Source organism: Otolemur garnettii, unplaced genomic scaffold (assembly GCF_000181295.1).
Source record: "Otolemur garnettii isolate 467f Iridium unplaced genomic scaffold, OtoGar3 scaffold00175, whole genome shotgun sequence".
NCBI lineage: Eukaryota > Metazoa > Chordata > Mammalia > Primates > Galagidae > Otolemur > Otolemur garnettii.
In genome coordinates, this window is record NW_003852570.1 from 1,730,043 (window position 1) to 1,748,102 (window position 18,060).

Genomic DNA, 18,060 nt, shown 5'->3' on the forward strand with positions numbered 1-18,060 from the left:
CTCTACTGGAGCCTTTGGTGGGGGAGGGAAGCTCCCATCCACTTGCTCCAACCTGCCGGTTCCTCTGCTGGCTGCTGCCACCAAGACAGAGGTGGCAGGTCCCCACGCCCCGCTCGGCTGAGCTGGCTGGGGCGCCACTTTTCCAGTATGATTCCTCCCTCTCCGAGTAGAAACTCTAACTGCTGTTAGGGAAAAGGGCGACGACTCGATCTAACTGCTTCCTGCTAATTCAGGCAATGATAGAAGGGGTACTTAGGGTTTCTCCAGAGGGAAGAATGATACAGGGATCTGTGATAGAATTAGGTGTTAGACTGGAACCATCTTTATTGTGGGCGGCGTGGCTTGATGAAATTTCTGGAAAATATATATTTGATTAATATAATTAGTAACAGGCCAAAGTAGGATCATGTTAGGTTAGAGGCATTACTTTAGTGATGATGTTATTATTTTTTAAATAATAATTTCAAGCTTTCTTTAGGCTCACAAGAATAGGTGGGCTGTGGTTGGCTTTCTTCAGAGTCTTTTTCTGTAGGTGGAGGGTTTCAGACTTTTACACGTGAGTGATGTATCCAAGAATTTATACTCATAACTTTAACAGCTGTAGAAGAAGACAAAATAATAGAAAAGGGACTTTTTCAAGTTGGGTTTAGGGAAGGAAGAGTTTTGATCATGACTAGATTTTTAGGAGAGAAAAGCTCCTTTAGTGTTGAATGTGAAAATGTAGTTGGGGAATCAATGGACATAAATGGTTATCTCTGTTTTATTTAGTATGTTCTTCTCTAAAAAGGGAGTAGGACTTTTAGGCATGATTAGGAAGGCATGAGGGAACAGTCATCCCAATTGCAGCTCAAAGGCTGAGATAATTTGGTAACCGGCTTTCCAGACACCCCTATATAGTTATAGATTTGGGGGATAAAAGATCAGGGTTAGAGAGGAGTATGGAAAAGGTTGCTCTAGTGTCCAGGACTAATTCTATCTCCTGGCCCTCCACTATAAGGCAAACCTGGGGCTCTCGAGGGGTGATGACATAAGGTAGAGCCATGAGAACCGGCCCCAGGAACTCTCAGTCCAGTGTAGGTGCCAATGGGGTCACTGTCCCAGGAGGCCTTTGACTCTGGGGACAGGCCACCCTCCAGTGGTCACCCTCACATTCTGGACAGGGGCCAGGTGGCTTACCCAGCCAGTGGTGCTGCTGGGGGCAGTCTCTTCTGAAGTGGCCAGTCTGACCACATAGGAAGCACTTGTTCTTTGCCTCTCTAGCTTCCCTCTGCCCCTGAAAGGTGCCTGTGTGTCAGAGGGCCATTACTAGAGCTGCTATTCTTTTTCAATCCCTTCTCTCTTTTTCCTCCTTTTCCTCCTGATCTCGGTTATAAAAGACCATAGTGGCCATTTTAAGAAGATTCTCCAGGTTATGATTTGGGCCTAGAGCCAATTTTTGGAGTTTTTGTTGAATGTCTGGAGCCGCTTGAGTGATAAATTTGTCTTTTAAAACGATTTGGTCCTCTATGGAATTAGGTGTCAACTGGGTGTGCTTTCTCATTGCCTCCCTAAGCCGCTCAAGAAAGACTGAGGGATTCTCATTTTGTTCTTGGCAAATAGTAGATAACTTGGCATAATTTACAGGCTTTTTCTTAGACTTGCGCAAACCTTCTAAAATACATGTTAGGAAATGTTTACATGACCGGTCACCTTCCCCTTTAGGGTCCCATTCAGGATCCTAAAAGGGAACTGCTTGTCTTCCCATGGGGTATCTGTCCCTTTCTCCAGGAGACATACCATCATCAGTATTAGACATAAACCATAAATCACCCCACTTTTTTGCTTCATCTAGGACTTCATTTTTTTCATTAAGTGTTAGCGTTTGATCTAGTAATAACATTATGTCCCTCCAAGTGAGGTCAAAGCTCTGTCCTAACCCTTAGAGAACATCTATGTACTTATCAGGGTCATCAGAAAATTTTCCTAAATCGACTTTAATTTGCTTTAAATCTGTTAAAGAAAATGGTGTGTATATTCGTGCAGTTCCCCTTTCATCCCTAGCAGTCTCAACTAAGGGACACAAAGAAGGATATGGTTCCCTTCTGGGGGCCCCTGCAGGACCAGAAAAAACTCTTGGGACAGCCTCCCTCCTGGGGCCTTCTGAACACACAGAGGAGGGTGGGGGAGAAGTAGATGGTGGGCTTGATCTAGGTAGTAATGGTGTCTCCCTTGAGAATTCTTGACAGGCCTTACACAATTGTGGGGGCTCTGTTTCTGAGGGTAAAGAACACTTGCACATAGGGTATCTCAGACCACTTTTCTTCTTGCTTACAAAACGCCTCCAATTGGGAAATGATGTCATAATGAAGAGTACCCCTGGGGGCCATTGTTAACTAGTGGAGAGTTGATATTGAGGCCAGGCCTGGGTGCAGAAGAAAATCATACATTCCTTTTTCAGCGCCTGGGGATCAAACATGTCCCACTGCTCCAGAATACAGCCCAACGGGGTGTTCTCTCAATGAAAGAATGTTACCTATCTGTGAGAAAGAGCAAATGACCAGCGTCTTAATCAATCCCACCCCTTATTCTTGAGTCGCCCAAAGCGTCCCCTGACCAACCCAAGAACTCTTCTGCCAAACAAAAGGAAGCATCCCTCCAATTTTGGGGGAAGAAACCCTGAGGAGTGTGTGGCCTCCTCAGCCTCTACACTTGTCTGGAATTAGCCACTCTTACCAGTGTAGTGCTTTATGTCCTCTGGGTCTCCTGTGCTCATTGTGTGCTGGCAGCACACCAGAGAAATCAGGTCTGGGGAGCCTGGTCCCCCCTGATACATGTATTCTGCCCCCCTTAAACTGCCCCTTACCCCCCCACTAGCCTCAGAGTATCAATCAAAGTGGGGATAAGCCCCATCCTGAAGAAAAATGGTTGTGCAATGTGGCACATTTAACACTATAAAATCTGTGCAAGCTCTTTACTAAACTCCTTCTAACAAAAAGGAAAATAGGCTTTTTGGCCTGAGCAGGGCTTGGTGATAAATATAGCAAAGTAACTATACAAATCAGGGCTGAATTGAGACACCCTTTGAAATTTTGTATCACAATTAGTTGCACTTAGCAGAAGTCTTAGAGAAACCTAGATTTTTTTTTTAAATTTTCTCACTCTAGAAAAAAATCAAATACCCAGGGTCATGAATGGTAGCCAAAGTTTAGGGCTATTCCCACCTTGAGGAGTCATTTCGGGCTTCCCTTTACAGGTCTCTGGTTGCCCAGACAAACTATGGAGGGAAGTCATTTTGCCCTTGGTTTGGGGCTGACTTTTTCTTTAACAAGGTCAGTTTTTCATTAGACACATAATAAGCCAATATAATTTAGTTTTGCAATGTAAGCCAATAAAAAGGATCTTATAACATACCTATAATATTTGAAACACTTAAAACATTTGAAAAATATCAGAATTAACCAGAAACAAACTCAAATACATGAAGCAATTCTTTTTATTTTTATTTATTTTTTTTTGAGACAGAGCCTCAAGCTGAGCCCCCAGGTAGAGTGCCATGGCTTCACTGCTCATAGCAACCTCCAACTCCTGGGCTCAAGCGAGTCTCCTGCCTCAGCCTCCCAAGTAGCTGGGACCACAGGCGCCCACCACAACGCCCGGCTATTTTTTGGTTGCAGCCATTATTGTTGTTTGGTGGGTCTGGGCTGGATTCGAACCTGCCACCTTAGATGTATGTGGCTGGCACCTTAGCCACTTGAGCCACAGGCCCCGAGCCCATGAAGCAATTCTTTACCAACATTCAAAGTATGTAAACTACAAGGAGAGAGAGAGAAGCAGCAGAGGTTTATAGAGATAACCAGGAGACATTTGGGACCATCAAAGAGAGGAGAAGATAGGAAAAGCTGGGAAAGCACAAGTTTTCAGAGGCTCTCCCAAGTCCTGGAGTCAGAACCATTGCTAGGGACCCCAGGGCCTCTGGGTGCTACCTCCTTACTTGGCTCTCGACCAGGGAAAAAGAATAAACAGAGGACAGGATCAGGTTCCCTTTGCCTTCTTTCTGAAACCGAGGAGAATCAGAAAGTTTGCTCCTCTTGTCTGTGACCTAGAAGTCAGCATTCACACTACACATATTTTTAGGCTGGTGGGCAATCTCCAGTAGGATCATGATAGAGAAAAATAGGATAGAAGTAAGCGGTCCCATTGCTTACCACAGATGTTTTCTGTCCTCATTTTTCCCAGAACTTGGTCTTTTCTCCTGGCTTGGTCTTTTTTCCTGACTGGCTCGCCAAATCTGATACCGGATTTTTGATACTGAATTTCCAGGCTCTTGGTCTTGGCGGTTGGAAGAATGAAGCGATGGACCACAGGATAGGTTTTATTCAACAAGTATAAGTGTTATAGCTCTTATAACAAGCCAAACCTCCTTGTAGAGTAGGATTAGCAGTAAGATAGGTTTTATAATACGAGTGTTACAGCTCTTATAAAGGAGCAAATCTCCTTGCAAGTGTTTACAGCTCTTACAAAGGGGCAATCCCCCTTGTGAGTGTCTACAGCTCTTATAAAGGGGCAAATCTCATAGAGCAGGATACAAGTGTTACAGAGCCAAACCTCCTTGCTCTTCTCCTGAGATCTGCCCAAGTCTGTGCTCAGGGTCTCTGGCTTATATAGGGGCAGTTGTCCAATAAGCTTTTGGGTCTTGAAAATAGACTAATCGTGGATAGGTTTTGAAAACGGACCAATCAGGGATGCACTGGAGGAATCGCCAGAAGTCCACGTGAGGAGACAGCACGGCGCCAGTGTCTATCCCCACACTGTTCGGTTCTTTTGGCTACTGGAGCCTCTGTTGGGGGAGGGAAGTTCCCCCTTTTGCTTCAGCCTGCTGGTTTTTGTGCCAGCTGCTGCCAAGGCAGAGCCAGCAGGTCCTCTAGCGCCACTCTACTGGAGCCTTTGGTGGGGGAGGGAAGCTCCCATCTACTTGCTCCAACCTGCCGGTTCCTCTGCTGGCTGCTGCCACCAAGACAGAGGTGGCAGGTCCCCAAGCCTTGCTTGGCTGAGCTGTCTGGGGCGCCACTTGTCCAGTGTCACAATATCTTTTATACCACAGCATATGAAAAAGATCACAGTTTTTTTTGTTTTTTTTGTTTTTTTGTTTTTTTTGAGACTGAGACAGAGCCTCAAGCTTTCCCCCTGGGTAGAGTGTCGTGGCATCACAGCTCACAGCAACCTCCAACTCCTGGGCTCAAGTGAGTCTCCTGCCTCAGCCTCCCAAGTTGCTGGGACCATAGGCACTCACTACAATGCCTGGCTATTTTTTGGTTGCATCCATCATTGTTGTTTTGGTGGGGCCAGGCTCTATTCGAACCTGCCACCTTAGTTGTATATGGCTGGAGCCTTAGCCACTTGAGCCACAGGCACCAAGCCAAAAGCTCACAGTTTTTGAAGCTTCTGTCTAGTGAATCTGAGTCTGGTGTCCATGAGTTCACTGTGGATAGGAACAGGCTCTGGAAGATCTGTAGGTTTGAGCTGAGAGATATTAGTACAAGAGGGAATTCCCAGAAGCTTAGCTGCAGTGGAGGTAGCAAGAATTACTTCAAATGGACTTTCCATTCTTCCAAGGGTAGGAGGCCTGTTTGTCCTGGAGAATTTTAAGCAAAACCCAGACACCAAGCTGCAAAGGTTGCAGTTCCTTTAAATTGAAAGGTTGAGGCTGAGGTAGGTTGTATTTGCATACTCTCTAAGAAGTTGTCAATTAACTTTGCAGCTAGGAAATATGTACCCCGAGGGGTAGGGGCATTAAGGTGAATGGTGAGTGGAGTACTGAGCTCCCATACTTGAGTTCAAAGGAACTTAGAAACAAAGGTGCTCTAAGAGAAATACAGAGTCTAAAGATAGCAAAAGAGAACAGATTTAGCCAACTCTGGTGTAACTGTAAGGAAAGTTTTGTAATCTCTTGTTTAAGAATTGAGTGAGCTTTTTCTGTCTTCCAAGTGGATTGGGATTAGTTGGTGATAGGCTGAGCATAATTTATGAGATATTCAGGGCTATTGAGAACTGCTGAGTAATTTGAGATGTAAAAGGAGAGCTATTATCACTTTGAAGAGAAGTGGGCAGCCTAAAGCAGGGAATTATTTCCTGGAGAACTTCAGAGGCTCATTCTGTGTAGGTAAGGAAAGCGTCTATCCAATGTAACTGGGGTGACAGAACCAGGAGTCAAATACTAATATGGGTTAAAGTTGTCCTTTATTTCCAACATTCAGAGTCCCAGGAAGACAGGGAGATTGTTTTCAAGGCCTTCTTTGTTATAAGAAAACTTTACAGAGTTCTTATACCCTTCTTCAAAGATACTATATGTTAGTTACACATCATTATAACCCCTTTGTCCCACATTGCAGAACACTAATTATACATCATTAAGTCCTTTTCGGTCAAGCATAGGGCACTAGATATGCATCATCAGCCCTTTTGTCTCAATAGCAAACAGAAAATAGAGCCCTTTTGTCTCAATAGCAAATAGAAAAGTAGAGTGTCTAACAACTGTTGCCCCATTCCTAAGCCACAAAGTGTTACCTTCAGCCCAGGGCCATGATGACTTTCACAGTGCTGGAGCCAGGGGAGGACGGAGAAAAAGATGACTATCCAATACCTAGTTAGGTCATAAGTAACTTACAGCTAATGGCAGGGAGGTCAAAACCATTTTTCTCTCTCACACCAAACTGAAAATGCATCAGTGAGAGTTGAAATATATTTATACCCCTTGTGTGAAAGCATATGTGTAAAGTCTAACTGCCAAACTTTTCTGGGGAGATGATCTTGGGGTTAATGAGTAGGAAGGGAAAGAGGGGGCTTAAGGTGGTCCTGAGGGTTGAATTTGCTTTTTAGTTTTTTTACATGAGTTAATTTTTATGTCCAAGGACAAGGATAATGAAATATATTTTACATGCAAAATATTATATACATTAAATAACATACAATGATGACAATGCAGTGCAGGTTTCCTGGGAAGCAGACTCTGATAGAAATGTACATTCAGGAAGTGTATTTATTGGGCAGTGCTGTCTAGATGAGGACCAGTGAGAGTGGAAGAATGAAGTAAGATAAACAGAACAAGAAGTTGAACTCTATCGAAGTCCCAACAAATGTCTTAGTTGGCCCCTTGAGGAATCTCTGAAGTTGGGAAAGCCCCTCAAAGATATCTTGAATCGAGACAATGGCCAGTCTTTGGATATCTACAGCTCCACAAACATGAACCTTGAATGAGATGACTGTCTTTAGCCAGAGGCAATTTCTAGAGAAGAACTCAGCAGAGAGAAGCCAACTACCAATAGTCCCAGTAGCTGAGGGAAGGAGTGCTTCAGTCTCAAAAGGGTTGGGGGATTTGTGAGAATCAGGGAAGCACATCATAGCATCGAATATGGATAATCAAAACAAACAATATGTATTTCATAATTTACAGTCAAGTTCTACCTCAATCCCAGATACAAGTAAACTTGAAATTATGAAAAGGTAAAATTCTTCAAGAAAACAAAGAAACCACATGAAATGCCAGCTACTGGAATTATGGGAACTTCTGATGGTAAGAGAGAAAAAACAAACCCAAAGAAAAGGTCTCTAAACAGTGAGGAGAATTATTTCTGGGAATACTCATTTTTTTTTCAAAGTCTCAAAAATTACACAACTAACTTTTATAAATAAAAGTAGAAGATAATTTCAAAAAAACATCTTGCCAAATCTTATAGACAATAGAAAATAGAAATCCTTCAAATTCATTCTAGTACTTCTGGATATAGCTGATATTAAAATTGGAAAAATATAATATTAGGCGCCACCCACATATACCAAGGGTGGTGGGTTAAAACCCGACCCTAGCCAAACCCCAACAAAAAAATAGCCAGACATTTTGGCAGGTGCCTGTAGTCCTAGTTACTCTGGAGGCTGAGGCAAAAGAATTGCCTAAGCCCAAGAGCTGGAGCTTGCAGTCAGTTGTGACGCCACAGCATTCTACCAAAGGCAACAAAGTGAGACTCTTATCTCTAAATAATAATAATATATATATAATTATGAAGGGAAATTACAGAAATATTTCACTTATAAATGTAGATGCAATATCCTAAACAATATAGTAACAAGTTGAATTAAAAGTTATTATTCAGGGCAGCACCTGTGGCTCAAAGGAGTAGCGCACTGGCCCCACATGCTGGAGGTGGCAGGTTCAAACTCAGCCCTGGCCAAAAAGTGCAAAAAAATTTTAAAAAGTTATTGTACAAATAATGTACTTTGGTCAAAGTTATATCCAATTTATGTGAAAATTCGTCACCATTTTCTTTCTTTTTTCCATTCCCCCACCCATCTCTCTCCTACTCTCTCTGTTCTCCCCTTTCCCCACCCCCACCATGTCATTAATTATCATTAATTGTCCTCATATCAAAATTGAATACATAAGATTCATGGTTCTCCATTCCTGTGATGCTTCACTACGAATAATGTGTTCCACCTCCATCCAGGTTAATACAAATGCTGTAAAGTCTCCGTTTTTTTAATAGCTGAATAGTATTCCATGGTATACATATACCACAGCTTGCCAATCCATTCCCAGGTTGAGGGGCATTTAGGCTGTTCCCACATTTTGGTGATAGTAAATTGAGCTGCAATAAACAGTCTAGTGCAAGTGTCCTTATAGTAAAAGGTTTTTTTTTTTTTTTCCTTCTGGATAGATGACCAATAATGGGATCACAGGATCAAATAGGAGGTCTATCTTGAGTTCTCTGAAGTTTCTCTATACTTCCTTCCAAAAAGGTTCTATTAGTTTGCAGTCCCACCAGCAGTGTAAAAGTGTTCCTTTCTCTCCACATCCACACCAGCATGTGTAGTTTTGAGGTTTTGTGATAAGGACCATACTTGCTGGGGTTAGATGATATCTCAGGGTGGTTTTGATTTGCATTTCTCTAATAATTAGGGATTATGAGCATTTTGTCATATGTTTGTTAGCCATTCATCTGTCTTCTTGAGAGAAGATTCTGTTCATCTCTCTGCCCCATTGATATATGGGATTGTTGGCTTTTTTCATATGGATTAATTTAAATTCTCTATAGCTCTTAGTTATTAAGCTTTTGTCTGATTCAAAATATGCAAATATCCTTTCCTATTGTGTAGGTTGTCTATTTGCTTTGGCTGTTGTCTCCTTGGCTGTACAGAAGCTTTTCAGTTTAATTAAGTCCTATTTGTTTATTTTTGTTGTTGTTGCAATTGCCATGGCAGTCTTCTTCACAAAGTCTTTCCCTAGGCTGATATATTCCAGTGTTTTTCCTACGCTTTCTTTTTTTTTTTAATTATAAATCATAGCTGTGTACATTAATGCAGTCATGAGGTACAGTGTGCTGGTTTTATGTACAATTTGAAACCATATTTTCATCAAACTGGTTAACATAGCTTTCATGGCTTTTTCTTAGTTATTATGTTAAGACATTTATATTCTATATTTAGAAAGATTCACAAGAATATAGGGAAAGAGGAGAGGGAGGGGAGGGGAGGGGGAAGGATGGGTGGAGGGAGGGTGATTGGTGGGACCACACCTATGGTTCATCTTACAAGGGTATGTGTGAATCTTTCCTATGCTTTCTTTGAGGATTTTTATCATTTCATGCCTTAAATTTAAGTCTTTTATCCATCTTGAATCAATTCTTATGAGTGGGGAAAGGTGCAGGTCCAGTTTTAGTTTTTTGCATGTAGATATCCACTTCTCCCAGCACTATTTATTGAATAGTCTTTCCCCCAGTGTATGTTTTTGTTTGGTATAACGAAGATTAGGTGGTTGTAAGTTGTTGGTTTCATTTCCTGGTTTTCTATTCAGTTCTAAATGTCTATGTCTCTATTTTTTTGCCAGTACCATGCTGTCTTGACCACTATGGCTTTGTAGTACAGCCTAAAATCTGGTATGGTGATGCCCCCAGCTTTGTTTTTATTACTAAGAACTGCCTTAGCTATATGGGGTTTTTTGTTGTTGTTGTTGTTCCTTACGAAACAAAGATTCATCTTTTCCAAGTCTTTTTTTTTTCTACAATTGTGCAAAAGGTCAAAGTTTATTAAAAGACAGTACACTCCAGAGATATCTGCCTTCTCAAATGGAGAAGACCCTGAGTTAAGTGACATTTTTCCCTTTTATGCTGATTTTCCAAATCTATATTAAGTGATAGGAGTGAGGGGTAAAATATTTATGATTTTTCCTGGAAAGGGGGAAAACTTCCTGAATGGAGAGTCCTCCCATTTCTATCCCTATAAGGCAATTTCCAGAAGCTGTCATAATATTTGTAAACTGTGATAAAAAGTGGTGACAATTTTACTGTGTTAATGAAAATGGGTCACTTGAGGCTACTGTCACTTGTAGACATGCTGAAAAGATCCCTTTTTGTGGCCTTGGCGTGGCCTCTCCACTTCTGAGACTCTTTTTTTATGCAGCAAACATCAGTTCAGTTTTTGTAAGCCTTCTCGAAATGCTTTTCTTTTTTGGCATCTCACTCTGATACTTTTGTTCCTTTTATTGTGGAAAAGGGATTGCCTAGAATCATCTGACTCTGTCTCTCCTTCATCCTATCTAACAGAATAAACACAACTTGAAGACATGATTGACATTTGAAGTATTTCTTTCGTATGAATTATGAGTAGAAAAGCATGAAAAATAGTTAAAGACATCGTCATATTCTTTACATATAGAATTTCTCTATGAATTGTGTGATTCGTGAGTGTGTGAATACTGGTTATAAAACGTCTTCACATTTGTAGGGGGGTTTCTATGTCCTAAATTTGTCATATATAGAATGGTTTGAGCAGAAGTTAAACACCTTCACATTCTTCACTTTATAGCATTTCCCTTAAACATGAATTCTCCTGTGTACAGAAAACTGTGACTACTGGCATAAAGCTTCACCATACCTTCATATGGTGATGACTTTTCTGTGGCATGATTTCTCTTATGTTTACTAAGGGCCAGGGACCAGTTAAAACCTTTGCCATAGTGCTTGCTTCAGCAGCACATATACAAAAATTGGAATAATACAGAGAAGATTATCATGGCCCCTGTGTAAGGATGACATGCAAATTCATGAAGCATGCCATATTTTTGATATACCTTTCAGGGACAAGACACAATTATAAGACGGACTTTACCTAACAAGTGAAATCAGTGTAACTTGGTTTCTTGTACACTCACTGAATCTCAAACAATTAAAAAAAATAAAAACCCCTCTCATATTATTCACATTTGTAAGATTTCTCTCCAATAAGAATTTCCCTATATGTAGTAAGTTTTGACCTCTGGTTTAAGTGCATTGCCACACTGTTCACATTTGTAGAATTTCTCTCCAATGTAAATTATTTTATGTTTAGTAAGTTATGATCACCAAGTAAAGGTACTACCACATTCTTCATATTTGTAGGATGCCTATATGTCTATGGTCTATGATTTTTTTTTTATGGACAAGCCAATTTCAACCTAAGTTAAAGGGTGTGCCACACTGTTCATATTTATAAGTTTTCTCCAGAATGAATTTTTTTATGTTTAGAAAGATTTGAGTTCTCATTAAAGGATATGCCATGTTGTTGACATTCATAAGGTTTCTCTCCAGAATGAATTCTTTAATGTACAGAAAGGGTTGAGTAATTGCTAAAGGCTTTGTGACATACTTCACATTTGTAGAGTTTCTCTCCGGAATGAATTTTTTATGTAATGAAAAGGTTGAGTAACTGTTAAAGGATTGGGCACATTCTTCACATTTGTATGGATTCTCTCCAGAATGAATTCTTTTATGTTGAGAAAGGTGTGAGGATTGGTTAAAGGCTTTTCCACATTCTTGGCACTTGTATGGTTTCTCCCCAGAATGAATTCTTTCATATACAAAAAGATTTGTGTAATGGTTAACAGCTTTGCCACATTCTTCACATTTGTAGGGTTTCTCTCCAGAATGAACTGTTTCATGTACAGAAAGGTTTGAGTAATTGCTAAAGGATTTGCCACATTCTTGACAATTGTATGGTTTCTCCCCAGAATGAATTCTTTTAGGTACAGAAAGGGATGAGTAATGGTTAAAGGCTTTTCCACACTCTTGATATTGGGTTTCTCCCCAGAATTAATTATTTTATGTACAGAGAGATGTGAGGAATTGTTAAACCATTTGCCACATTCTTTGCATTTGAAGGATTTCTCTCCTGAATGAATTCTTTTATGTACAGAAAGGGTTGAGTACTGGTTAAAAGATTTACCTCATTCTTGACATTTGTATGGTTTATGTCCAGAATGAATTATTTTATGTCCAGAAAGGTGTGAGGACTAGTTAAAACCTTTTCCATGTTCTTCATATTTGTATGGTTTCTCCCTAGAATGAATTCTTTTATTTACATAAAGGGTTGAGTAATCGTTAAAGGACTTGCCACATTCTTGACACTTGTATGGTTTCTCTCCAGAATGAATTCTTTTATGTGGAGAAAGGTGTGAGTACCGGATAAAGCCTTTTCCAAATTCTTGGCATTTGTATGGTTTCTTCCCAGAATGAATTCTTTTAGGTACAGAAAGGGTTGAGTAATGGTTAAAGGCTTTGCAACATTATTCACATTTGTAGGGTTTCTCTCCATTATGAATTGTCTTATGGTTAGAATATTGCGAGCTGTGGCTAAGGCACTTGTCATCATTTTCACAATGGTAGATTTTCTCTCCAGTATGAAGTCCCCTGTGCTTAGACAAGCTTGACCAAGATTTAAAGGCTTTACAACATTCTTTATATTTGTACTGATTTTCCACAAAATGACTGATCTTATGTTTACTAAAGTTAGTTTGAGCATAGGTTTAAGGCTTTCCCATGTTTTTCACACTCAAAAGTTTTCTCCCTGATATATATCATCTTATGTCTATTTAGACTTAATAATTTTCTCAAAACCTTGAAACCTTTACTGCATTGGTAGATTTTACCACACATAGCTGTTAAACACTCATTCAGACCATCATAACATACTTTCTGCTGCTTATACTCATACACATGATCCCAAGATTTTATTGAGTTTAAATTCTCAGGGCCATCAGTTTGATATCTTTTCAGCATTATCTTTGGTAATAAAATATTTGTGCCCAATACTTGGGAATTGTCCTGGATAGAATGATTAAATATAACTGAGCGCTTGACTACTGTCTTGTAAATGTTCCCAGAGCCCTCTGATCAGTGACACAGGGAAAAGAAATTGCAGACAGGATGATTTGAAGGGAGGTCGAGACTTGCTCAGGTCAGTTATCAGGCCCAACTTTACTGATTATTTTATATACTTTCAAACATTCAGGAAGAATTTAATACAGATAAAAAGAAGTGAAGTAAGATTAGGAAACTACCATTAAGATTACAATTCAGTGTGAACACTGAGGAACACATAGACAATTGATTTTGTTTGTGGTAAAAATATAAGAGACTGGCTGTCTGCTCTTGCTTAGCCTAAGGTGTTTTAGAACCAAAACCAGAGATTATAATGTTAATGAGGAGAAGGGTAGAGAACAGCTACTGAATGCTACAGACAGACATTCAATCTTCCAGCTGCAACCCTGGTCTGGCTCTCCAATATTCCTTTGTGACAGTGTCTCTGCATTTCTGCAGGCTGCAGGCAGGAACTCAATCATGAAAGAAATCCTTCTCAGAGCCATTCTCCTAAGGGAGCACTTGAAGTGAATCACCACATCTGAGTGTGGAGTGCTGATCTCTTCACTGTCTGGTGTGTCTTTACCTTCCAGGGTTCATTGCTTTGCTCCAGACAGGTGATGGGGTCTGGCTTAGAGACAGCAAGCCCAAGGAAGACCAGGTTTCTATACCTCTCTAACATGACATCCCGATACAAATTCTGCTGAGCAGGGTCCAGGCAGGCCCACTCATCCATAGAGAATTCTATAGACACATCTCTGAATATCAACAGTTCCTTTTCTCTGTTTCCAGGGTGTCACTCCAACTTCCCCACAGGTCTCCCAGGACCTGCAGGTCACAATGAGAGAAACTGCAGCAGAGACACCTGGCTCTTCTGGGGGATGCCACAGTGAAGAGATTTTCCAAGTCTTGAAAGTACAATGTGGGTATTTTAATAGTGGTGGCATTGATTGGTAGATTACTTTGGGAAGTAGACATTTTAACAATGTTGATTCTTCCTGGCCATGACCATTGTATGTTTTTCCATTTGTCAAAGTCCTCTGCTATTTCCTTTCTTAGGGTTTCATAATTTTCTTTATAGAGGTCCTTCACGTCTTTTCTTAGGTATATTCCTAGGTATTTCATTATCTTTGGAGGAATAGTGAAGGCAGTTGTGTCCTTAATTAGCCTCTCATCTTGGCTGTTATTGGCGTATACAAGGGCTACTGATTTGTAGACATTGATTTTATATTCTGAGACATTATTTTTTGATGACTTCCAGGAGTCTTGTGGTTGAGTCTTTGGGGTTCTCTAAGTATAATATCATATCATCAGCAAAGAGGGAGAGTTTGACCTCCTCTGCTCCCATTTGGATGCCCTTTATTTCCTTGTCTTGCCAAATTTTATTGGCTAGAACTTCCAGCACTATGTTCAATAGTAATGGTGATAGAGGACAACCTTGTCTGGTATCAGTTCTAAGTGGAAAAACTTTTAATTTAACCCCATTTAGTAAGATAGATATTTTATAAACAACTCAAGTCTTGGGCTGAGGCTTGTTCAAAAAAGTAAGGGCTTCCCTGAAATTTCTGAGGTAACATAGTCCATGTAAGCTGTATGTTGGAGTCAGAGGGGTCTTCAAAAGCAAAAAGCTACTGGGAATTCTTACGAAGAAGAATGCAGGAAGAGGCATCTTTTAAGTCTAGGAATATGAAACAGGCAGCTTTTTCTTTTTCTTTTATTTTCTCTATACATGTACATGTGTTTATTTGGTTTCCACTATTTGCCTTCACAAAATTAAACAGGCTTAAAATTTAATAACACTAACAATGTTTAAGATAAGGACTGGAAACAAAAACCTTGTAAAGAACGAACAAAGATAAATACAATTGGGAAAAAATCAGATAGTTGCTGCAATAAAATATTGAGCAATAATAATAATAGTAATAATAATGCAAAAAAAGTAACATTCACATTGTCAGATAAAAGTATGTCTATAAAGAATACTTTGACTCTGAGGTTCAGTATGGAGTCATCAGTTAACTTCTTTTTTTTTTCCAAAGTCTCAAAAAACAGAGAATATCTATTTTTATAAATAAAAATATAAGATAATTTCAAAAAACAGATCATGCCAAATTTTATAGACAATAGAAAAAGAAGAAATACTTCAAAATCATTCTACTTCATCTGGATATACCTGATATTAAAATTGGATAAAATATATTATTATAAAGGGAAATTACAAACATATTTCACTTATAAATGAGGATGCAATATTCTAAACAACATATTAACAAGTTGAATCAAAAATTATTGTTCAAATAATGTACTTTGGTCAAAATTAAATCCAATTTATGTGAAAATTAGTCACTATTTTCTTTTCTTTTTTTTCCTTTATCTCACCCTATCCCTCCTTCTCTATCTGCTCTCCCCTTGCCCCACCCTCCACCATGTCATTAATTGTCCTCATATCAAAGTTGAATACATAGGATTCATGCTTCTCCACTCCAGTGATGCTTTGCTAAGAATAATGTGTTCCACCTCCATCCAGGTTAATGAAAATGCTGCAAAATCTCCATTTTTAATGGCTGAATAATATTCCATGGTATACATATACTACAACTTTCCAACCTATTCCTGGGTTGAGGGGCATTTAGGCTGTTTCCACATTTTAGCAATTGTAAACTGAACTGTGATAAACAGTCTAGTATAAGTGTCTTTATAATAAAAGTTTTTTTTTTTTTCCTTCTGGATAGATGCCCAGTAATGGGATTGCAGGATCAAATGGGAGGTCTAGATTGAGTTCCTTGAGGTTTCTCCATACTTCCTTCCAAAAAGGTTGTATTAGTTTGCAGTCCCACCAGCAGTGTAAAAGTGTAAGATTTTGTGATATGGGCCATTCTCACTGGGGTTAGATGATATCTCGGGGTGGTTTTAATTTGTATTTCTCTAATAATTAGGAATGATGAGCATTTTTTATATGTTTGCTAGCCATTTGTCTGTCTTCTTTAGAGAAGGTTCTGTTCATCTCTCTGCTCCATTGATGTATGGGACTGTTGGCTTTTTTCATGTGGATTAATTTAAGTTCTCTATAGATCTTAGTTATTAAGATATTGTCTGATTCAAAATATGCAAATGTCCTTTCGCATTGTGTAGGTTGTCTATTTACTTTGGTTGTTGTCTCCTTATCTGTACAGGCAGCTTTTTAAAGGATTTGAGATAATAAATTATACACATTGGAAACTACAGGATGGAGAAGAATAACTGCTTGATTTATAATGTGGCGGTCTTCTACTAGTCTCCAAATACCATTTGGCATTGGAACTCCTAGACTATGAGTGTTACACGGACAGTTGCAAGGTATTAATAATTTCTGTCATTTTTCATTCTGCATTATGAGTATTAGTCAATACTTACCTTCTGTTTTTAGAAGATATTGATTTTTTTCAATTTCTTATAGCAAAACTATGTACATTAATGCAATCATGGGATACAGTGTGCTGTTTTCATATATTTGGAAACACTCTCATCAAACTGGTTAAAATAATGTTCATGTCATTCTCTTAGTTATTAAGTTAAGACATTCATACTCTGCTTTTAGAAAGGTTCTTGTACCCTTGTAAGATAAACCATATAGGTGACCCCACCAATCACCCTCCCTCCCCCATCAACCCCCCTCACCTCCCCTCTCCCACCCCCTTCCCATATTCTAAGGCTATAATTAGGTTATGACATTCCTATAAAAGCTATGAATTAGTGTCAAAATAGGGCTGTGTACATTGGATACTTTTTCTTCCATTCTTGAGATACTTTACTGAGAAGAACATTTTCTAATTCTATCGATATGGACATGAAGGAGGTAAAGACTCCATCTTTCTTTAGGGCTGCATAGTATTCCATGGTGTACATATACCACAATTTATTGATCCATTCATGGGTCGATGGGCATTTAGGCTTCTTCCATGACCTAGCAATTATGAATTGGGCTGCAATAAACATTCTGATACAAATATCTTCGTTGTAATTTGATTTTTGGTCTTCTGGATATATACCTAATAAAGGAATTGCAGGATCAAATGGCAAGTCTATTTTTAGTTCTCTCAGTGTTCTCCAGATGTCTTTCCAAAATGAACGAATTAATTTGCATTCCCGCCAGCAGTGTAGAAGTATTCCCTTTTCTCCACATCCACGCCAACATCTCTGGTTTGGGGATTTTGTGATATGGGCTAATCTTACTGGGGTTAGGTGGTACCTCAAAGTAGTTTAGATTTGCATTTCTCTGATGATTAAGGATGGAGAGCATTTTTTCATATGTCTGTAGCCCATGCGCCTATCTTCTTTAGAGAAATTTCTATTCAAGTCCCTTGCCCACCCTGAGATGGGATCACTTGTTTTATTCTTGCTAACATGTCTGAGTTCTCTGTGGATTCTAGTTATTAAACCTTTGTCAGAGACATAACCAGCAAATATCTTGTCCCATTCTGAGGGCTGTCTACCCACTTTATTTACTGTGTTCTTGGCCGTGCAGAAACTTTTTAGTTTGATCAGGTCCCAAAATTGTATTTTTGACATTGCTTCAATTGCCCAAGGGGTCCTCCTCATAAAGTTTTCACCCAAACCGATTTCTTCAAGTGTTTTCCCTAGGCTTTCTTCTAGTATTTTCATAGTTTCATGTCTTAAGTTTAAATCTTTAATCCAGTGAGAGTCTATCTTAGTTAATAGTGAAAGGTGTGGGTCTAGTTTCAGTCTTCCACAGGACGCCATTCAGTTAGCCCAGCACCATTTGTTATATAGGGAATCTTTTCCTCACTCAATATTTTTAATTGGCTTGTCAAGGATCAGATAACGGTAGGTGGCTGGATTCATCTCTTGGCTCTCTATTTTGTTCCATACATCTACCTCTCTGTTTTTGTGCCAGTACCATGCTGTTTGGATCACTATC

General features: G+C 39.4%; 1 non-coding gene across 1 annotated transcript; it reads left to right on the forward strand.

Annotated features, from left to right (window-relative positions):
- Positions 1 to 10,984: 10,984 nt before the first annotated feature.
- On the forward strand, positions 10,985 to 11,091 carry LOC111728648. The gene has a single exon (XR_002775881.1). It is a non-coding gene; the product is annotated as a U6 spliceosomal RNA (small nuclear RNA).
- The last annotated feature ends 6,969 nt before the right edge of the window (positions 11,092 to 18,060 follow it).